This window comes from Scylla paramamosain, chromosome 4, assembly GCF_035594125.1.
Source record: "Scylla paramamosain isolate STU-SP2022 chromosome 4, ASM3559412v1, whole genome shotgun sequence".
NCBI classification, from domain to species: Eukaryota; Metazoa; Arthropoda; class Malacostraca; order Decapoda; family Portunidae; genus Scylla; species Scylla paramamosain.
This window is the reverse complement of record NC_087154.1, coordinates 8,465,001-8,488,455: the sequence shown is the minus strand read 5'-3', so window position 1 is coordinate 8,488,455 and position 23,455 is coordinate 8,465,001. Positions and strand designations below refer to the sequence as shown.

Here is a 23,455-nt window from a genome sequence, read left to right as displayed (position 1 = left end):
AAAAACATGTAATAAAAACAAACAGCATGTACTGATACTCGTAGATCCGACATGAGAAATTGTGAAAAAAAAGAGCATAGATAAGTAAGACGCTTTATAGATATATATAGTGGAATTAGGTTCTTAAAGATTCAAGAGTTCGCGAGCAATGACACAAACTCCAGCGATGTTTAATTGATTATCACTTTCCTAGTTGTCAGAATGAGAACAAAAACTTCACTATCATCTACCTGTTCATTCGTTCATCATGTCTGTCTGTAGGGTGGTTGCTTCAGAATCTGACCCACTAATTGATTTTCCCTATCCTCTGTCTATAAGGAGGCCATGAAAGGCTAGTTAACCCACATGCAGTTCCTGAAGCCATTGGGAAGTAAAGACATGCAGGCTAGAAAATAAAGTCAGGTCAGTCTAGTAATGCCACTGAAGTAGGGAGTCAATTCGTACATTTCATGATGATGTAGAGCAAATTTGGGGACAACAAAATTCTAAAAGCACAGTATTGGAGAAATTTTGAAAGATCAGTATTTGATTAAATTATAATGATACATTTCTACTCCGAGGAAGATGAAGAATCACATTTACGGGACAGAAAGAAACGCGTCCACCTGTGTAGATTTTCTAAGGGAATGACGTGAAGGCCAGTGAAGGAAGTGACGTGATGGCCAGTGAAGGGAGTGACGTGATGGGCGGGGAAGAGAATGACGTGATGGCCAGTGAAGAGAATGACGTGATGGCCAGTGAAGAGAATGACGTGAAGATTATGGAAAGGTATGACGTGATGATGAAAGGAATGACGTGATGATCATAAATACACATTTTAATGCATTCCTTAAACATAGGAAAGCCTGAAGTGGATTTGAAGGAGCGATTGACGAAAAAATAAATCATTAAATAAATAAATAAATACTTTAAATCACTAGAAGGAAGACAGTTGCAATGAATTAAACAGAACGGCAAGCAGTGAAGCAACATTTGACTTGGGAACAGAAAGGAGTGAGATGTTTACCAATCAGAAAGTCCATAAACAGAGGAAAACGAAAACCAGCTCATTTTCATCTCAGAAACTAATAATGATAAATCAATTCAAATTCCAGGTGTTGCCGAGGATGACATTTAAATAATAATTGCTGCTTGACAGCAGCGATTAGAGAAGCTGCAGGAAAAAAAAAAAAAATAGAAGGCCGCTCAGTTGCCCACATAACCATGAATCAAGATATGAAGGAGTGTGTGATGAAATTGACAAGCCTGAACTAAGCAGACGTACGAACATCAGCAAAACATATATGCAATAAAAGGTGAAGAAAGGTGTGACGAAATTGACGTGCCAGAACCAAATAGAAGAAAGAGTATCAATAAAGCATGCAATAAATGACGGAAGAAATCGACAACAAAAAAAGGAAGCTCAGGAAAAGACTGAAGAATAATTGATAGCAAATAAATAATAAACAGATAGTAAATTATACCTTCAAAATTAGAAGCTGCCTAACTATTGAATGTACAGTTAAGATGATTAAAAAGGTGATCCATACTAGACTAGTTGTTCTTCCTGGATCGCTTTGCCACCAGTAAATATTCCACTGGACAGTACAGGCTTGGCGGTACCAAAATATGAGGTAGTGGGGTCCTGCTTCAAAGCTACCACGATTGGGGATTGTTTGATAAAATTATAAAAGGAAAGAAATAACAGATTAACCATTACAGTTTTATTCCATTTTATTATTTTTTTTTTTCACCTTTCATCTCCGTCACTGAGCCAGCCTCCTGAACCCCGCCAACACAGATTTTTTTTTTTTTTGTTTGTTCTATCTTAATATGTTACCGAGGATTTGTACCTCTTATTGTGGAATATTGCTGTCTGACTTGGTTATCTGCTTCACTGTCTTAATTAAAACTGTCGAATAGAGTGTCTAGATCTAATTCCTTTATATTTGCTGGTCTTTCGCTTCACCCCTAGACTCGTAGGAACTGCACATGCACGTCTTTGCCATTTTCAGTGTGATGTGCAGAGATTTACACCACTAAGAACCACTGCAAACATTCACAAACACCTACAAAAAAGAAAAGAAAATTAAAAGGAATGAATTTTGCCAATGCCCAGCAAAGATAATGAATGTTTAGAAGTGCCTGTCAAAAAGAATTGCCTCATAGTGGTTCGTGATTAATGAAGCATGTGTCAAGTAGTAGTTATAGAGATGGGAGTGTTGAGCGAAGTGCTGAGATCTGCTTCGTTGTGTGTAGTAATGCTTCCGTATTGACTCTGTAACGGCAATCTGATTATTGAGTCTGCTCCATTCATCCAATATTCTTTACTTACCCTACTGATCTCGAACTGTGTAGCATGATATAACCTACAGAATTAACTATGTTCTATATTTACTCGTATTTACTGTAGAGTTTTAAAGATTCTGATTATTGACTCTGTTCCATTTATCTAACCTTCTCTACTTGGACTACAGATCTCAAACTGTGTAGCTAAATATGACTGCAAAATTAACAATATCCGGTATTATAATGTAGACTTCAAAATAATCTGATTACTGAGTCTTTTCCATACACCTACTTATCTCTCTCTTACTGTGTGGCTTGATATGACTGCAAAATTAACAAAACCATGATTTTTTTTTTTTATATAAATTCTAAACTGTTGCACTATTTCCTTTCTTCTTTCACCACTTTCTTTCTTCTTTGCCCACTGCCTTCCCTCTTCCTGTTTCTTCCGGTGCACTACCTGTATTTTATAAGCTATACCATAATGCCCAACATCCACTCCACCGGTTTCCGCCTGAGCGCTTCGTGCCTCAATGGTCGACCTGTTTGATACAATGGATGCATTCACTGTCTCGCCGAGTGCCCGTGTCGCGCCACTCAATCCTGCCACTGTTTTATTCCTGCGTCCGTAAGAGCGAGCAGCGGTGTTTTTTTTTGTCTTGCCTTCGCGTCCTGGCATAAGTTTAGGTTTGTTTAGTTTTCTTCGTGATCTGTGTTGAGTTTGGACTGGTGTTTCTAGTTTATTTTATTTTTATTTTTTTCCTCTTTCTTTGGTTTAGTGTCTAGGTTGGTCTGGTATTTTTTTCCCATGCTGTGTCTAGTGGTTAAGGTTGATGAGGCGCCTCGTTGTGGTATTTTCCTCCTACATGCGTGAGCTGATCTGCGATTCAATGTAAACAGCAATAACAACAATAACTACAACTACACTATCTCCACCACTCTCCCCACCACCACCAGAACCCCCCCCCCACGACCTCCCACGACCCCCATCACCACCAGAACCCTCCAACGACCACCCCACGACCACCACCACCAGCACCACCATCAGCATTAACAACAACAACAACAACAACAACAACACAACCACAATCACCACCATCACCACGACCAACAGCAACAAGAACAACAACACTACCACCACCACCAACAACAACAACAACAACAACAACAACAACAACAACAACAGCAACAGATATAATATTAATAATGAGCAGCAAAAACAAAGCACCACTACCAGCAATAATAATGATGTACTTACAGTATATACTCCAAACTTTTCAGCAAGGACATTATTTTTTCCCCTCTGTACACGACTCGGGCCCGTCACACCCCAGCATTGTGAACACTTATGAGCTAAATATGAATACTTGCTTCGTGCTGAGAAATATATTTATTTTTGGCGAGGAGCAGCGGTTTTTTGTCGATTTCTGGTCGTTCACTAGTCAATATTACACAGTGAGGGACGCAGCTTATTATCTTGAGCATCATCACCATCATCATCATCATCATCAACAGCAGCAGCAGCAGCAGCAGCAGCAGCAGCAGCAGGAGCAACAACAACAACAAAGCAGCAGCAGCAGCAGCAGCAGCAGCAGCAGCAGCAGCAGCAGCAGGAGCAACAACAACAACAAAGCAGCTGCAGCAGCAGCAGCAGGAGCAACAACAACAACAAAGCAGCAGTAGCAGCAGCAGCAGCAGGCTACATAAACAAGAGCCAAGGAGCTTATATATTTGTTGTTGATTTTAGTTATAAAAGAGACCGGCATTGAGCTACAAAAAACTCTAATAGATACTATCAAACATACAAATATATGAAGGAATAAATAGATAAATAAATAGGAACAAATTTCTTGATTTTGTTCTGTTTTATGTTAGATATAAAGTAGACTAACCATAAATTGTAGAAACAAAGAGAATAATACATAAAATATTATTAATTGAATTAATAAACAAACATAGACATAAATCATCATAAGAAATAAATAGAAAGACTACAAGAACTATAAAAAAGCAATAATCAAATCAAATCATGAAATAAATAAGTAAATAATATATATATATATATATATATATATATATATATATATATATATATATATATATATATATATATATATATATATATATATATATATATATATATATATATATATATATATATATATATACACTTATAAAGTAAGAATAGATTAATAAATAGAAAGTGAGTTTAAAAAAGGGATTGGATCGCGTTCAGAGCGATGTGAAAGTATTAGCACAGCCATTCCCAGTGTTGTCAGATGCAGATGCCATTCAGAAGGGATCATATTTCTTTCTCTGTGAGGTAATGGACACGCCCTCCATTGCGTGAGGGTAAATCCACCCATGTGTGAAACGCCAGGTAATCAAAAGCTATTCTTCTTATAAACAATTAACCTCTTTCTCTCCGCCCCGCCACCTGTTCATGTGTTCCCTTCTTCCGCAACACTCCTGGGTCGTGTTCCCTGGCGCCCGGTGAGTGAGAGTGTACACCTTCACCCCTTCCTTCCTCTGCGTCGCTGTAGGAATGATTCACGCCTTTTTTTGTACCTTTGTTCTTTTTGTTCTTGTATTTGTTCTGTTCTTGTTTTCTTGTTTTTGTTCTTGTTTTTGTTCTTCAACTATCGTCGTAATTGTCAAGGATGAGTTTCGTGTACGAATCTTCAACATTTATTCCCCCTCATTATATCTTGTGTTTCCTGTTACTTCCACGGAAAAAAAAAAAAAAAAAAAAAAAAAAAAGTTGGTTGCTTCCCCCTCTTTGTAATTCAACTGGAAATCCGTTTATCATTTCACCTTCCGTCTTTCCCTGTGTCTTCGTCTTTCATTGGGTATTCTTCAGGCTGTTCATTCATACCTTCTTTTCTTTTATTTCTAATGTACGTGGGAGTTAGCTTCGTGATTCATTCAACGGCTACCTTGATGGACTTAAACAAGATGGCTTTCTTTCTTTCGTATTCTTCTTGCCACAGAAAACTTACTATGGTGGGTAGAATCAATGATGGATTTGACTTTTTTAACATCACTAAGTAAAGTGTTTCTGATAGAGAAGCTGATTGTCTACCAAATTTTGTACCCGTTGTTATTATTATTATTATGACCTTGTTATGTCACCGTCGTAGTCGTCATCATTATCTCTTCGCACAAGCTGACACTCCACCTGACCTCGTACCGATCATCATTATTGTTGTCATCATCATCATCTAGTCGTCGTCATCGTCATCATTACTTCTTATAAGGAGCAATTAAGCAAATCATCCAAACTCGAAGTGCTAAATTTGCGTCGTCTCGTCAAACTCCCAAGGTGAGCAACACTGGCCACACACACACACACACACACACACACACACTGTTAATGCACCACGTTGGCACACACATCACAATAAATCTATCACCATCTCTTTACCCTCTCAGCGCAGTCTTTCCAACACGCCAGGCAGCGAAATTTAAAAAGCTGTAAATGTAATGTACTACACTTAGCAGAAATGCGCAGCTTGTTGTCCTTTGTTGCATCACTTTCCTGCGACTTTGTGTATATTAGATTGCCTTGAGAAATTGCATGTATTTTTTTTTATTAAATTTTTATTCCTTTGTGACGTTATTTTTTCACCGTTGATAGTTCTCGTGGGATACTCACGCCTTCAACAAATGCTTAATGAAGGAATGTGAAGTAAAAATGGGATGATTCAGTGAAAATTTTCGCATTCTCTGCAACTTCCATTCATTTCACTCAGCTACGAAGATTCCACATGGAAGTTTCATCCAAAATAACTTCCCTCATGGTAGAATCCCACAGCCTAACTTGACTTGTCCTAACATAACATAATCTAACTTATTCTAACCACAGGTATATTTCATACAGGGACCGCCACGTGTAAGCCTGATGGATTCTTGCAGCGTTCCTTATTTCTTATGTTCTGATGTTCACACTTAACTTAACCTGTACCTAAGAAACTACCCGAAACAAACTTAACCTAGTCTAACATAACCTAACATAATTAATGACCCGCTTAACCTGATCTAACCAATTAATTCTAACCTTACCTGACTTAACCTAACTAACCTTACCTTCACCTGAGAAATTCCACCAACCTAATCTAACATAACCTAATTAATAATCCACTTTACTTGATCTTATTTAGCTTAACATGCGTAACCTAACTCAGTCAATTACAAGTGGAATAGTTTTTTTTTTTTTTTTTTTTTTTTTAGGGTGAAAAAGGAATATTACAGGCGGGATGTTAGTGTGGGAACATTTACATTGCTGGAACTTGGGAACACGCCGCGAGCCACTCAGCCACACAGCACAGCCTCACGCACAGCACACACACTCCACAGCCCACAGCCGATGCCACGTCCTTCACCTGAGTCCCGGGGTCACTGCACTCTATGGTGACTCTATAGTGATGCGTGCATAGTGGAGCGCGTCCTGCATTTGTGTGGTGTGTGGTGCGTCCGGAAGGGAAAGGAAGGAAAAATAGTGTTGAATGGTGTGTATGGTGTGTGGTGACTCGCTATAATGATTTAGGACTGTAGGGTAAGACAGCTCCCTCCTCCTCCTCCTCCTCCTCCTACTCCTACTCCTCTACAGTCAGCCTTTCACTCAGCGTTCACCTGCCCTGAGGCTCTACCGTGGACTCCTTCACCAGCCTCACTCACTCTCTTCTCCGTCTGCTGCTGCCGCTGGTTGCCCACATCACCGCGTCACCACCACCACCACCACCATTGTCATTATCATCTTTTCCATACCCGTACAGGAGTGCATTTCGTCACCATCAAGTTTTTTCATCATTATAATTCATTGTACTTAATTAAGGTCATTGTAAATTACTGCCATCATCACCATAACTATTTAGCCTCGTCACTATCATTATCGTCATAACTGTGTATATACTTACTTGAATCATCGCCATCATTATCATCACTACCACCACCATCACCATCACCACCACCACCACCATCCTGTCCTAATAAAGGCACTATACTAAACCATACAAAACTATACACGTAATACTCTCATCACCACCACCATTCCCCATCACCCTGACACACACACACACACACACACACACACACACACACACACACAGCGGCATATACTCTAACTTTCCTCCCCTAAGCACACACCATCGCTGCTGTTGTTTAGCAGTTGCACCGCGATGAAATGATAACCTTCTTTGCCAACCTAGGAACAAGAGAGAGAGAGAGAGAGAGAGAGAGAGAGAGAGAGAGAGAGAGAGAGAGAGAGAGAGATTTAGAGGAGGAAACTGAGCGGTGAAATATCAATGGGAGAAAGATTCATGTGGTTTAGTATTAATGAGAACACTTCAACGTTATATAACATCACTAGTAGAGGGCTTTATAATATATGTAACAGAATTTGGCGCCTTTTGAACATCACTTATGGAAGAAGGTGGTGACTTTTTTGTTAGCCACTGTTAGGTTTTTATTTATACCAGTTCTATAATATTTATTTATTTATTATATAATATTTGTCACTAGTAATGTTGTGATTGCCTTTGCATCTTTATTAGTATTGTGGTATATAGTTAGAAGGATATAGGGTTGTACATACATACTTCGTTACTATAAGGGATGACTTAACGCTGTAATACGAAAACTGACTTACACCACATAATGATTTAACCCTTTCACTTGTAATTGATCTTTCCCCATAACCATCTACAAGTTTTTAAAAGGTCTACTTTTGTACTACAGTCTCTAGAATGCGTGCACATCTGTACCTTGGCAAAAATAAACCATCTTCATCCAAACGATTTATTAATGATATGAATGTTATCAGAAAACGAATGAATGTTATCAGAAAACTATCATAGCAGTAAAAGGATTAAATACCACACTCATTTATGTAAAGGACTAATGCCACCACACAGATATTAACAAAATCTGTGCGCTTTTCCTTTCATAAAAAAAATTTAAAAAAAACAAGTAAATCTAACGAAAAAACTCGCGTCATAAACAAAAGGAACTGAGCGATGAATTAACACGCTACTCACACATACTAATTCTATTTATTCTTTTACTCATGAAAATTAAACAAAGGTCACTAGATAACGAAGCTTGCGTGGTAACATTTCTTACTTCATAAATAAAAGAAACCCGAGGAACACTTAACATGTTACTTGTATATTTATTTCCTTACGCACAAGAATTACACAAAAGGCACCAGATGAAGTGGAAGCGTCTATATGTTAATCGTTCCCCTGGGCGATGACTCAAGGCTGTGGGCGTGGAGGAGACTGAAGGGCCCCGTGGGTGAGGGTGAGGGTGAGGGTGTGCAGGGGAGACTGGGTGAGGTGGGGAGAGGCAGAGCGGCGGGCGAGGTGAGGGCAGCGCAAGACACGAAGCATCAGTCACATTAAACACGCGGAACAAATCGACGTTAGAATCCCTGGGGAGTAAATCTCGTGTTACCTTTAATTTTTTTTTTTTTTTTTTTTAATGCAAGTCTGGCTTTGTCTAAGGTTCATGTTCTCAAACGTCTCGGCGTCTTAGCTCATTTACATTTAACAGTCTGTGGTGGAAGTTTTGGGACTTTCAAGAGTGTTTTCATAATTCTAGCGCTGTTTTAATAATGATTCCCCAACACCAGTAGGATAAAATATTATAAGAACTCCATTAATCACCTCTGCTGCCTCAGAAAATAGCGTCAGGAGAGTTCAAAGCGTTTAAGAATAATGGTTTACGTTTAAAACACCATCTAGTCTACACAGGCACGCGGAAGCTGCCTAAAACTTGTCTCACCTCCCCTTGACACTGTGCCCCAAAAGCTAGAGAGGTATCCACAGCTTTCGCCTTGACGCGGAAAATAAGGCAGACGGTGCAGCGCTTTAATAAGATGTTAATTGTGTGTTCAGAGGTGTGCTTTGTGAGATTCGATTCGTGTGTACTCAAGGCTTCAATGCTTTTCTTTTTGTTTGGTTAAATAGAATAGTTAGGGAGGGATGTAAGTCTTTCAAGTGTCATCACAACTGTGGGCGTGAAGAAAAAATTTAATGGATCTTCTCCAGCTCGATACGAAAGCTATTATTATTTTTTACGTTAGAAGAAAAAGTCTATTTATAATATTTCTAAATTTGTCAGGTGTTTTTTGCTTTGTGTCTTTAATGTCTGTCTGTTTGTCTGTCTGTGTATGTTTGTTTCTCTCTCTCTCTCTCTCTCTCTCTCTCTCTCTCTCTCTCTCTCTCTCTCTCTCTCTCTCTCTCTCTCTCTCTCTCTCTCTCTCTCTCTCTCTACGGAGCTATGTCGTGCCGCTGAACTGCCTTCCTCCCCTCCCAGCCCTTTACACACACACACACACACACACACACACACACACACACACACACACACACACACACACACACACACACACACACACACATCCACAATCTACCGTTATTTATTACTCCCATCGATCTGGAATATACCTATGGAACCATTCACATTATGCGTGACGCGGTAATTGCGCAAGATGAAGGAAGGTTACATTATCGGCAGAGCCATAGAGGTGAACTTTCCCAAGGGTTGACTGAACGCAAGGTGGAGGAGGCGACAGGTGCGCCTTACCTACTACAGGAAGAAGGTTGTGTGTGTGTGTGTGTGTGCGCGCGCTTAGTTCAGGTCCTCGCCACCTGCACGAGGAAAGCCAGCGGGTTGTGTAGGGGTGAGAGATAAGGGAGGTCTGGAGCAGGTTCTGAAGACGAGCACCAAATACGTTAATAAGGCCACAAGACTTGCCCTGCCCCGTGTTTTCCTGCTCTCGTGTGCTGCTATGGAGGAGGAGGAGGAGGAGGAGGAAGTCTGAAGTTTTATAGTGATGTGAAAATTATAGGATGTGATTTTTACCTCTTTTGCTGTGTGTGTGTGTGTGTGTGTGTGTGTGTGTGTGTGTGTGTGTGTGTGACTCCGGTTTAATCCTTTTTTTTTCTTTCTTTTTTTAAGCCACACAGACACCACTCCTCAGCTCCTCCTCTCCCTAGCTTCCACTCTCACCTCCACTCGTACGTTTCTTTACTTTGGATTAGTGTAGTTTACCTCAGTCTTGTAAAGAGCAGCATTTCTGTAGCTGTTTGTTCTTCCCTTGTGTTATTTTGTGCTTCTTTGTCTTCCCCACGACTAGTAATCCCTTCAAGTCTTTTTTTTCTTTTTTTTTCTTATATTTCTGGTGTTTATAATTTTTCATCCTTATACTTTTTTTTCTCCTTTTTTTATTTACATTTTTTTGAGTTTATAATTTTCCACCTTTATATTTCAGTTCAGTATTTGTGTCTCCTTCCCAACCCTTTCCCCTCACCGGCGTCACCTGCTCGCCGCTCATTTCAGACACCGGTGCGCACTCCCGCCCTCCCTCAATCCCTCGCCTGACTCACGGCGCCGGCATTGCAGCATCACGTGTAAATATAAGAATTGTCATAGTCTGATTCCGCCCCTCACACATATTGCACTCCGTCTTCCTTCCCGCTCCCTTGATATGTCCGTCACTCTCTCCGCCACCACATCCGTGTACACATTAAACACATTAAACAACCACGCTGACATATCACAAACTCCTCATTTCAACACACCTTCGGCAGCCCACTCAGGTCCCCGTCAGCGTCTGCACGAATTATTACACCATTCAACTGTTTACCACTGCTCGTGTTAACTCATCAGATCGTATTAGCTCATCAAATCACAGACTCTGAAAATAACCAGTTGCGTCATAAAATAGTTTTTCGTAGCGGATGCGTAATAGCTATCAAGTTTCAGCCTTTATATGTTATTTGAGACAGTTTCCTGATGCTGCAGCTTTATTCTCAGCTTAATGAAATGGTCTTGTGCAAATTTAGATTATAATTTTAAAAGATATTATTCACAGATATTTAAAGATATTATTCCCGTGATAAAATGTTCAGTAAAGATTTAGTGCATGTAATTTGATATTTGCTTAGTAAGGTTATTCAAATTAAGCACTGCTATTAATAGTGGAATAGTTTATCACAAATTAGTCTGAGACATTTCTTCCCCTCCCGCAGCAGTCTCTGAATATTATACTGGCTAGAAATTGGAAAACCTATTCTTTTTATTTTGTTATATTTTATCTTTCTTTATATAAAATGAAAATGAAAGACGTCATTTGTTTATTGTTTTTGATGAGAAAAAAATGTAGATACAAATTCATTGTGTATTTTTACGAATTCTTGTTATAAATATAGGTAAATGTGAAGTGGCAATCCCTTTCCAGTATCTGCTGGTCTAAGGTTGTTACTTGTCTCCCTCAGGTCACTACCCCAACTGATTTACTTTCCCTGTTCCTTCCGTCCTCCACTTAGGCGTGTTCTGATAAGCCAGCGAGTCATCCACGGAATAATACGGAATTTTTTTTATTCCATTTTCTTTATGGAGTGGTGTTAAACACAGTACGAGGTGACAAAAAAAAAAAAAAGAGGAGGGGGGGAGGTCTTCTTAATTGTAGCTTCGGACATCTGGGAGCCAGGAATAGGTGAGGCGTAGAGGAAGTGAGGTGATGTTCCGGACTGAAAGTTAGATCTGAGGCTGGGGATGTACGTATGTGTGTGTGTGTGTGTGTGTGTGTGTGTGTGTGTGTGTGTGTGTGTGTGTGTGTGTGTGTGTGTGTGTGTGACGTCCCCACCATTCTTTATTATATCAGGCATCACCGAATGTGATGGCAACTACCCCACCTTTCCGCAGACTGCTGTGATGTTCAGTCAGTGTGTGTGTGTGTGTGTGTGTGTGTGTGTGTGTGTGTGTGTGTGTGTGTGTGTGTGTGTGTTTCTGTGTGTGTGTGTGTGTGTGTGTGTGTGTGTGTGTGTGTGTGTGTGTGAGTGCGTGCGTATATGTTGCCCCACACGTGTGCTGTGTGAGGTGCAGCTAAAGCCGTCCAAGAGCCCGCGTGTTTTTTTTTTTTCATGTGTGTGTGTGTGTGTGTGTGTGTGTGTGTGTGTGTGTTCAGGATTCCTTAACATTCATAATCAAAAGTGTATGAAAAGCACCGTTTGTGAACTTTTATCTTCAACGGAATGGCATAAATAGTGTGTGTGTGTGTGTGTGTGTGTGTGTGTGTGTGTGTGTGTGTGTGTGTGTGTGTGTGTGTGTGTGTGTGTGTGTGTTTGGAGCCCTTGACTTCATTTCCATCTTCGAAATTAAGTGAACAGTAGTTTTTATTATCATTTTTTTTTTTTTGTCTTAATGGGATGGCAGTGATATATATATCTTTGTCTGTGTGTAAATATATCAAGCCCTTGACTCCTATACCTCAAGTAGAGTAACAGACAGGCAACTACTTCACACGTTTTCTAAAGTGATAAGCATATTCCTTATATCATACCTGGCCTCACGGTGTCGCAGTAATAGGTTTTCTTGCTTGCTCTTGTATATATCGACCATTTGACTTATGTATATCTAGAAAAAAAAAAAGGTATATAATTACTTCACATATTTGCTTGCTTTATAATAATAATTAATCCATTACCTAATTTTTCCCGTGTATCAAACCTGGAGCCACATGATGCTACACACAGGTAACTTAAGTATATTAAAGCGCGAAAGAACAGTTATACACTTAAGTACTCCACATGATCCTTTCCCTAACAGTAATCAGTCAATTCCTTACCTGATTACCTTGTTCCCTGTACCTTTCTTTGAGTCTTCCTTTGAATTTAAAAGCGAAAGTTGGCTTTTCTGTTTACCCAAATTTTGTTTCCTTGGTCGCCTTGATACAGAAGAAGAGAGTGAGAGAGAGAGAGAGAGAGAGAGAGAGAGAGAGAGAGAGAGAGAGAGAGAGAGAGAGAGAGAGAGCGCTTGATGTCACACACGGTCGGCGGTCAGCCAATCCTTCCCAGTGCACTTCTTCCACGCCCCTCACCTGCCACTCTTAGCAAGCATCCTTGTCCCGCCTCACCCTGCTCGCCTTCACCCTCCCCGCCCTCCCCTCCGCCTACCAGGATGCAGTGAGTGCCCTCTTTCACTCCTTCAGGCCCCAGGTGGATGTCATCGTGCCGCCAACCTCTCCTGACGTTTTGCACACACTTCACTCGCTCACTTCTCGCACTCATTTTTGTATTTTCTTTTATTTCATCATTCCACTCAACCTCATTTACTCCTGTTTACTTGTTACTTTTCAGAGAGAGAGAGAGAGAGAGAGAGAGAGAGAGAGAGAGATTGTAGTGAGTCATACATATTTCACGTTTTTTTTGTATTATTTTTATTTCATATTTATGATTTTTATGTTATTTAATATTTTTCCTTGTTTTTCTTCAGATTTATAACACTTCATTTTTCGTGTTCTTTGCATGCGAACACACACACACACACACACACACACACACACACACACACACACACACACACACACACACACACACACACACACACACACACACACACACACACCTGTCCCTTCCATCACTGGCTCAAAGTGTTCCCTTCTGTCTTAACGTCCAATATATTCCTTTCCTGATACCGCCAAGGATTTATATACTCGTGGTTTATTTTATTTATTTTTTTTTTTCTTTATCCTCACTCCTCGCTTAGTGAATCATATTTGCTTGTGGAAACACTGATTTGATTTTATGCTTCTGTGTGACTATGCGCTTTTGTTCGTCTGTTCGTGTCTGTCTGCCTGCATATTTGTCTGTATGTCTGCCTGCATGTATGTGTGTGTGTGTGTGTGTGTGTGTGTGTGTGTGTGTGTGTGTGTGTGTGTGTGTGTGTGTGTGTGTGTGTCTGTCTGTCTGTCTCTGTCTAGCTGTCTATCTATCTTTGTATGTCCGTGTGTCTATTTTCCTCTCTCTCTCTCTCTCTCTCTCTCTCTCTCTCTCTCTCTCTCTCTCTCTCTCTCTCTCTCTCTCTCTCTCTCTCTCTCTCTCTCTCTCTCTCTCTCTCTCTCTCTCTCTCTCTCTCTCTCTCTCTCTCTCTCACACACACACACACACACACACACACACACACACACACACACACACACACACACACACACACACACACAAAGAGTTAACGTCCGCCACTACAATACCGAATCAAACCATCGTGTTGTGTCTGCCTCCCGTGCCGAGACCCGCGAGTCACCCCACGCGGCACGGACACCCCGACACCTCGACATTTCCTTACAGGTGGAGGTGTTGCAGGTACGCGGCTTAAGGTAACACACAGCAATCCGTAGTACCCTCGCCGGCCATTGGGAAGCAGCGCCACGCCTTCCTTACACTCGCAGCACGCACGTGTCCGCCCCGTCCCGCACATGTCAATGTATTCCATTTCTCTAATTCACTCCTGTTCCGTTCAGTCCCGCGTCGCAGGAATATCAAATCATGTCTCCTGAATGCGTTTGCCTCATCCATCCATCCTGCGCCGTCCTGCACCACTCTCGTCACATTCCCCACGTGCAAGCCGCTCAGGATTTACAGGCCGCGGATAGACATGCAGACAGTACTGAATCTGTCTCCTTTCCTGACGCCTGTGACTCTCGGTAAGGACAACAATAAAACTTGTCTTTCATGGCTGGTCTTCCGTAAATGGCGCTGTGCATGAAATGACTACTGGCTGGACGATATGGCTTTTACACACACACACACACACACACACACACACACACACACACACACACACACACACACACACACACACACACACACACACACACACACACACACACACACACACACACACACACACACACACACACACACACACCAAGCAGAGAGGTGTGCTGGTGCTTGGTGTTCGTTGCACTCTGCGTCAGTCTCCCATTGTTGTTCCCTTCGTGTTACATATGACGTGATTTCCCGTACGTCACGTCTTTGCATCGGTCATCTCTGATGTCACAACGGAGCATCTTGACCATCCACGGGACTTGTTTCTTCCTCGAAGTGCTCTTGGATTTGCCGCTCAGATCCTCGGTAGTGCCACATTTGTGCGATGCATAAGTTGTTCATTCTTTATCTTTCTGGAATCCGAAGAGCAGCATCACGACCTCTCATTTTATCCTTGTTCGTTTACTTCACTGTCATCAGATGCTTAAGCCACTATGAGGAATGTTGCCAGCCCATTGTTTCTGAAGCCCCAGTGTCGGTGCGTTCTTGTTCAAAGGTCGAGTAATCTTCCATACTCACTTTACTGTGTTTTTACGTCTTCATTCATGAGTTCCCTGATCGCTGTCAGTTGTCAGGTTGTATAAGGAGATCGGCAGTAGATCACTAGACTGAAGATTAAAGGAAGACGCTAAAGCTAACGGAGGAGATTGTGGGACGTTAACAGACATTTGACCTGCACCCTACAGGCTCAGCCACACCACTGACCACTGCTTTATGCTCCTGTTTATACAGTGGAACAGAAAACAGTTCCGGTTGCATTTCAGGTCAGCACCGCCTCTCCGCGTTGCAGGACACGTTTGGTGTCCGTGGTGGCGAGAGCAGAAAGTAAAAGCTCTCATCGTCTGCTTCCTATCATCCTCCCCCCACCCGCCGCCTTCACCAGACTCATTGGTATCCACACGCCCGCTCGCTGACTCGCAGGATTCCAACATGCAAGGCTTTCTCTTGTTTACATTACCAAGTACATAACAATATTCTTCTTTGCATGCCTCCAACGCGCCAGTTCTGCGCCGCCTCCTGGACTGCATGCGAGCGACGGTGCTGGGCTTGGGGGTGTGGGGGGTAGAGATCCCACGAGGGGCAGGCAGGTGTCCTTTCCTCACACAGTAATATGAGGGCACGGTGTTCACGCGACCTCCCAACACCTGCATCTTGCTCCCAGCGTCCTGTTTTGTGAACTCTGTGGACGTCACGCTTTGCTTGTCTCGTCTGTAGTCTGTAGTGGTGTGTACAGCGCTGCGGGCTGTGTTGTGTGTGTTGTGTTCCCAGGACTCGACGCAGGTCACCTCCAGCACAGAATGTTTATCAGGTGCGGCAGTTTTGTCGTGCGTTAAATTGGCCGAAACGCACGTCGGCTCTTCCTCAGACCAAGCAGGGCTGGGGACTCTGAATAGCAATGGGGAGAGCACATGGTTCTCAGGGAAGCCAAAGATCGGCTTGGCGTCACCTCCTCATTCTGCACCGCTGAGGGGACGCCAGGAGGGCCTCGCGTGTACCGGCCAGACGCAGATCAACCTGAACCATTTATCCGTGTCTGTCCCAGAGTACAGTTCAGTGGAGCGCGTCTGTTCCACACGTGTAGCCATCAGCGGCCGCACCGTGTTCCTCGCTGAGTTAACACTCCACATTACTGTGCACGACGGGATACATTACACGCATGTCTGCCTCCTCGCGCTTCACCATCAGGATCACTCTGAGGACGTAGGGCGTGTCGCGGTGCGCGTCGTCCTTAGTGCCTTAGCCAGGCAGTACGCAACACCATTCTTGCATAGCGCAGCAGGGAGCATTAACAATAACATAATCATGGCAAGCTTCCATGACGCTCGGGCCTCATAGCGAGCTTGGTTCCTTGTGTCCACGGATGAGAGACCTTGACAGACACTCACACCTTGACAGACACACGTTGTCTAGTTATGTTAGAGCTCCTGCCGTGATGAAAGCCGCGTCAGTGCCTGCCACAATCTGCCTCCGGGAAACGTTGTGGTCGTGTTGCCAGACATCTGTCCAAACTCGACTTCGCTAAAGTCAAACCCAATACTCCTGTTTGCTTTAAGATTATTTCTCATATTCTAGTTGTTGGTTTCTGAACTTAATATACCGAGCTGCATTATCTCGGCGTGCTGAAGAAGAGACCACGGTGGATCAGCGGTGTGCAGCGGGGCGCGTGAGGGGTGTCAGCAGTTCCTCCCTTGTAGGGTGAAGCCAAGCGCTGAACGGCGCTGGTCACGGGGCCGTAGTTCGTGCGCTGAGCCCGAACAACTGGCAGGCATCCAACAGATGTTATCTCTGGATCGTGCAATCTCAAGGACTGCTGAAAGACGGATCACCTCGCTTTGATTCCGGTGGTGTTGTCTGGGCAACATTAGGATGTGCTGGCCGCGGCCACCCTCCCGGTCCTCGCTCTTCCTCGTCCTTTATAAGTGTTCCCGATAGCCTCGTTCTGTGCGCCATCGGGGATGCGTTGGGCAGTCTCGCCTTGCCTCGAGCTGAGCATCGCTTTCCAACTCGTGACCAGCGCAGTGCCTGGCCCACGCTCGTTTTTCATTGTCTTGCTGCTCCACGAGGTTACCTGAGCGTGATTTTTGGCTCCACCAGTTGCTTCATCATGCTCGTATGTGTTACTGGAGGTGGGAATGAAGGCAGGCGTGTGTGGCTCAAGGAGAAGCGAGCACATTGTTGATCTCTGCGGGTTGGGGTGTGTCCGGTCACCGAAGGGCAGGCATTCAGCTCAAGGGAAGAGTGAACAGCTTTTCCCAGCGTGCCAGTGGAGCCAGTGGGGATGTGGTGGGGCCGCCGCCCGTGAAGGCTGGGCTGCGGGTGTCCCCCTCCAAGTCGGCGGGAACGTCACACCTGTGGGCTGCGGGATGGCGTGGGATACGTCTCTGTGCAGCGTCCACTCATCGCCAGCCTGATGGGCCTGGTAATTTCAGTGTCAAGAGAATAGGAGTCATTATCCTCTCTGGCTTTATTTATGCAAGGCGGTTCACATCCCATGGAAGTGACTTGCGCTTCGCCTCGAGGTGAACGATTGCTTTCACACGCTGCCTGGCGTGGTGTGTGGGGCTCCTCGCCGCCACGTGGCTGCACCGGGACCAGTGAGACTGAAGGTTATTAATGAATCACTGAGCAATAATTGAGGAATCGGGAAGGGACAGGCGATGCTGTGACCCCCGAGCTGCTGCTGCCACCTCGGAGCTCCTTCCGGCGCAGCGAGACCCGGAAAACGAAAGTAATGGCTCGCACGTAACGCGGCGGTAGTGTTGGTAAAAGCCAAGGCTGGCCAGGGAAACGCCCTCCGCTCGCCCAGGGGTCGCCTTACTTGACATTTACTTTGCCAGCTAAGCTCCTGTCGAAACATATTTTGTCGTCATCTCAGGGCAAGTGGAAGATATTATTGAATAGATTATTGGTTTTTCTTTGCTTCTGTACAGCAAATGGGAGGGGTGAGGGGGAAGGAACACTCGGGGAAGGCGACCAGGAAGAGACAAGCACATGAGGGCGTGGCGGGAGAGGCTCGTGCTCGGGTATCTTGTTAATTTTTGTCCCAGGGCTACTAACGCAGTGTCACTCCTGCTGAGGGGCGCCTAGGGAAGACAGGGTTTTGGGGCACGAACCACGCACTAATTTGTAGCACGCTTTGTCTTTCTTTTTAGCCGGACGTATCCCACAACTCTGAACGCAGTATATTCCCGCATAATAATGGCCATTACTCTCATTGGAGTGGTTCTACTAATGAGCATAACCGGACGGAAGGGAAGCACGTGATGAAGCAAGATACTGTCTGTCTGGGTCACGACGCAAGTTTTTTCCTGTCATGTTTTCGAGCACAGCGGCGCCTGAGAAGCACATTACTTATCCTACCTTGAACAGGACGCTGGTGCAGCCGTGAGGCGTGAGCAGCCAGTCAGGCAGCCATGAGCAGGGCGGTGCCGGTCACGAGGGGGAAGGGCTGCGGGTGTGTTACTTACACTTCACAGCAAGGACGTTATTAATCGGTGGTCGAGGTGGCCGCACCATCAGGGGTGTGCCTGTTTGGCCGCTACGGTGGAGTAAGTGGATTTTTTTTTTTTTTTTTCTTCAGGACCAGTTTTGTTAAAGGGACAAATTGATGCTTCATGCCGAGGTAGGCAGCCCCATCCCCTCCCCTCTCTGTCCCCCTCCGCCTCACCCCCCAACCTCCTGCAGCCCGCAGCCTCATCGCCCGCGTGGCCAAGCGCACACCGGAAGTACTGGAGTGGTGCTATCTACCTTGGCGTGGAGGGTGAGCGTTGCGCCACCCGTCGCCCACCACTGAGGCCTCCTTAGAGCCTTCCGCCTCCATGCGCCGCCACCGCCACCAACACCTGCTTATATTTGAGGGAAGGTTATAAATCCCCAGCAGTAGAGGTGACGCTGGGCTGTGTAGCGTTTCCGGGCGATACTGCTCCCATCGTAAGACAAAACTAAAAAGCAAATGCCATTCAAAACGAGTGTCGAGAAATCATCATGGTAAAACTTCTTCTAATTTGCATTTTTTTTTCTTTTACCGTTTTGGGCCTGAAGATGAGGGCACTTGTCTTGAAATGTTGCAGTAAAGGATAGCATCTCTATAACTGTCTATAATTGTGTGTATGGGTGTGTGTGTGTGTGTGTGTGTGTGTGTGTGTGTGTGTGTGTGTGTGTGTGTGTGTGTGTGTGTGTGTGTGTCACCTTTTACCACCTCATACTAGCGCCATGTAGGTCAGGGTAGAATGTATAATTCCCCGAAGCATTACCTGTCAGCTGGTCTTGGTGAAGACGAGACACGCCCTTGAGTGTTCTCCGCCATGTGTGGAAGCTTCCTGCAGGAGGCGAGCTTAGATTAGGAATAGTGCACTGCTGTACCCCCTGGCCTCCCACTCCGACGCTCGCACACTGTCCTGTAGTCAGAAACGCTTTGCTCTCTCACTACTATTTTCAAACGCCACAGAGATGATTAGCCGGGTTCTCAAGACTATTTCTCTTGTTAATGATGTAGAAATTTTGTTCAAATGTCACTGAAATCGTAAAAACATCCTTAAAACTCCTCATAGCTTCAACTACAGAGCCTTTTAAAAGTAGTGGAAGTGCGGCGTAGAAGTGTTTTATAATATGTTCCACTGCCCCGGGGAAAGCTGCAACCTCTCCTCCAGGGCAGCGAAGGCGGTGAGTTGACCAACGTTGCTTCTAGGAAGGCACCGGCGGCCCTTTTCCTGTTCCGGCTTCTTGATGTATGCTCGTTGTCAGAAGTCTAGTACAGTAACCTTTAGCACTCGCCTCCACTGTGTTGTCTTACTTTCATTCTGCATCTTCTGATCTGTTGGCAGTCCCATTACATAATCTAGTAATTCTTAATATTTCAAAGTAGAGTAACTTTTTTTCCACTTACTTCCCGTGTTGTGACTTCATTCTAGACACTTTCATCTGTAAGCAGTCTCCTTACAAAATCTGACAACTCTTAACAATTCCTACAGATCACAAGACTTAGGATTGAGGGAAAATACAAAACACAGTGGAATTAACCACAGATGATTACTGGACCTCACACCACGACCCTGCCACCAAGAGGGCGGCTGTTGACCAGTACCCTCCCTGGGACACCCCGCACCATGCAAACTGACACACTGAAAAAGAAAAGTGCAAACAAGTGTTCCTAACACTCAAGTCTTCATTTACCACTCGCAAATCGTAAAGTAATTCTTGACGAGAGGAGAGAAGAGACAATTATATTAGGCTTTTTATTATCTGTCTTTTTTCCTACTTTCTTCCTTTCTCTTTTTTTTTTCTTTCTCCCTCTTTCCGCACAGCAACGTCAGTTTACGTGGGACTCTCCCTTATCAACACACCTCAACCTACACCAGAAATAAAGCGAGGGCAGAGGGCGGCGGATCCGAGGAACGGCCTGGAAAGTAGGAGAAAAAAGGAAGAAATGGCATCCCAATCAATTATTATAGATATAGAAGGACCAAAGAGAAAGCGAGAGATGAGGGAACAAAGGGAGAAAGCGAAGCCGAAAGTTGGAAGCGTCGAGAGCAGAGCTGCGTGTGCCTGGCCGGCCGGGTAGGGACAGCCAACCAACCAGCCAGCCAGCCAACCAGCCAACCAGCCAGGCCCCGGGTTTCGCTCGCTGGCTGATCCCAAAAATTGCGCTGGAAATGCAAGATGACGAAGGCTGTGGGAATTGACAAGCGGCAAGAGGAGAGCCTTTGGAGCGCAGTGGACGCCGCGGGTCGATTACTAGAAGCCCCGACATCCAGGCTTTTATTTACATGGCCTAGGAAATAAAGCCTCCGAAGATCATTGAAGAATTATGGATTTTATTGACACGGACAACAGAGCGAGAGGCATGTTTATACTTGAGAGAGAGAGAGAGAGAGAGAGAGAGAGAGAGAGAGAGAGAGAGAGAGAGAGAGAGAGAGAGAGAGAGAGAGAGTAATTACCAACCCGTTCAGACACAAAAAAAAAGAATAACGAACAAAAATAGGACGAAGAAATTGAAAGAAATGAACAAAACGCCGCAGAGAGAGAGAGAGAGAGAGAGAGAGAGAGAGAGAGAGAGAGAGAGAGAGAGAGAGAGAGTATTACATAAGTTTACAATCTCTCTTTTTCTCACAGTCAAGGTATGCCGCATTCCCACGCCAAGTATTACGTTTAATCCACCTTGATGAATACCTGCCCCGGCCTGCCAGCGGCGAGAACACTTTTTCCCTCAGTGTGTTTGTGGCATTGCTGTGTTGCATCAGCTGTCCTTCCCTACACGCCCCCAATACTTTGCTCACGCTGAAGGTTGAGGCAGTGTTATCTATATGTGTCTTGTTATTCTTTTACCATTATTGTCAGAGAGAGAGAGAGAGAGAGAGAGAGAGAGAGAGAGAGAGAGAGAGAGAGAGAGAGAGAGAGAGAGAGAGAGAGAGAGCGAGTCTAGCCACCACCTCAACGAAAAATTAAAGCAGGGAAAATATGTGTAGAAAGAATTCAGGTATGTTATGTTAGGTTAAGTTTGGTTAGGTTAAATTGTCAGGTTAACTCAGCATCGCCTCACTCGCCCCATCAAATCAGGAGAAATGGAAGCAGAAAGAGATTATGTTAGGTCAGGTTAGGTTAGGTCAGATTAGATTAGGTTAGGTTTGGTTAGGTCTGGTCAGTTATTAAGTGAATTAAGTGTGCAGCGCCTCCTGTACCCCCTTAAAGTATGATAAATAAAAAGAGAATGGAGAGATTTGGGTAAATTTCGAGTAAGTCATGTTAACTTAGGTAATATCGTGTTAGGTTAGGTCAAGATAGTTTAAATTAAGTTAGGTTACTTTAGGTTATGGTAGGTTAAGTAAGGTTAAGTAAGGTTAGGTCAAGTTTGGGTTAGGTTAAATAATGTTAGGTTAGTTTAGGTTAGGTTAGCTTAAGCTACGTTAGGTTACGTCAAGTTAAGTAAAATATAAGGTTGCGTTAGATTAGGTTAGGTTAAGTAAGATTATATTAGGTTAAGTAAGGTTAGGTTTTGTAGTTACAATGAGGTTAGATTACTCAAGGCTAAGTTTGGGTTTGGCTAAGTAAGGTTAGGTTTATTTAGCTAGATCAGCATCATCATAAGCCGGGGTTACGTTAGGTTAAGTTAGCTTCCCAGCGCCTCCCTCTCCCCCGCCACACCCGAGGGCACCACAGGGTTCGGGGCTTCACCTCAGCTCCCACGATTGAGACTTCGGAAAGAGCAGCAGTATTGCCCACGACACGCCCGCGCCCCTACCCCTGCATAGCAAGTGTGGACGCCGCTGCCCATGCCCGCCCTCCGGTCACTGGATGTCTGGGTGCTTCTGCTCTCTCTCTCTCTCTCTCTCTCTCTCTCTCTCTCTCTCTCTCTCTCTCTCTCTCTCTCTCTCTCTCTCTCTCTCTCTCTCTCTCTCTCTCTCTCTCTCTATCGTGTGTCAATTGGTTCCATTGTTGATTTTGGCATTTTGATGAACACTGTCAATTCTTTCTCATGTTTTTTGTTTGATTTCTTTTCTTGTTTTTTTTTTTTTTTATCATGAAATTTCTCTTCAGTTTGAGTTCTCGTATTGATTAAACATGCGTCGATTTTTTTTTTGTTTTAATTCTTTCTATTTTCCTAGGGTGCTGGGTTCCCCTTTGTGTGTGTATGAGAGAGAGAGAGAGAGAGAGAGAGAGAGAGAGAGAGAGAGAGAGAGAGAGAGAGAGAGAGAGAGTGAGAGCTTGTTCTGTGGGGGAAGGTTTTTATTTTTACTCCATTTTTTTCCCCTCTACGTTTTGTGTTTCGTGGACCAGACCAGTGATGTTGGCACACACACATACACACACACACACACACACACACACACACACACACACACACACACACACACACACACACACACACACACACACACACACACACACACACACACACACACAAAAGTTGCATAAAGTGTGTTGTGAAGTAATCCTCCAGAGAGAGAGAGAGAATGGAACAGTTAAAACAGGACGAAGCCAGATTGAAATGTAGCAAAAATAAATAAAAAAAAAAAAAATAAAATTAACGGAACACTTTGAGGTCCGTCAATTTATTAAGTCAACGTGTCGAGGGGAAG

General features: G+C 43.9%; 1 long non-coding RNA gene across 2 annotated transcripts in view; it reads left to right on the top strand.

Annotated features, from left to right (window-relative positions):
* The window catches only part of LOC135097350 (uncharacterized), a 97,744-nt gene extending 76,081 nt beyond the window's left edge, over window positions 1-21,663 (top strand). The window contains exon 3 of one of the 2 annotated variants that reach the window (XR_010265619.1): window positions 20,351-21,663. This is a non-coding gene — a long non-coding RNA (uncharacterized LOC135097350). Of the gene's footprint in view, window positions 1-6,498; window positions 8,044-20,350 lie in introns of those variants that run through there. The other variant, XR_010265621.1, reaches the window with a different exon arrangement.
* Window positions 21,664-23,455: the final 1,792 nt, after the last annotated feature.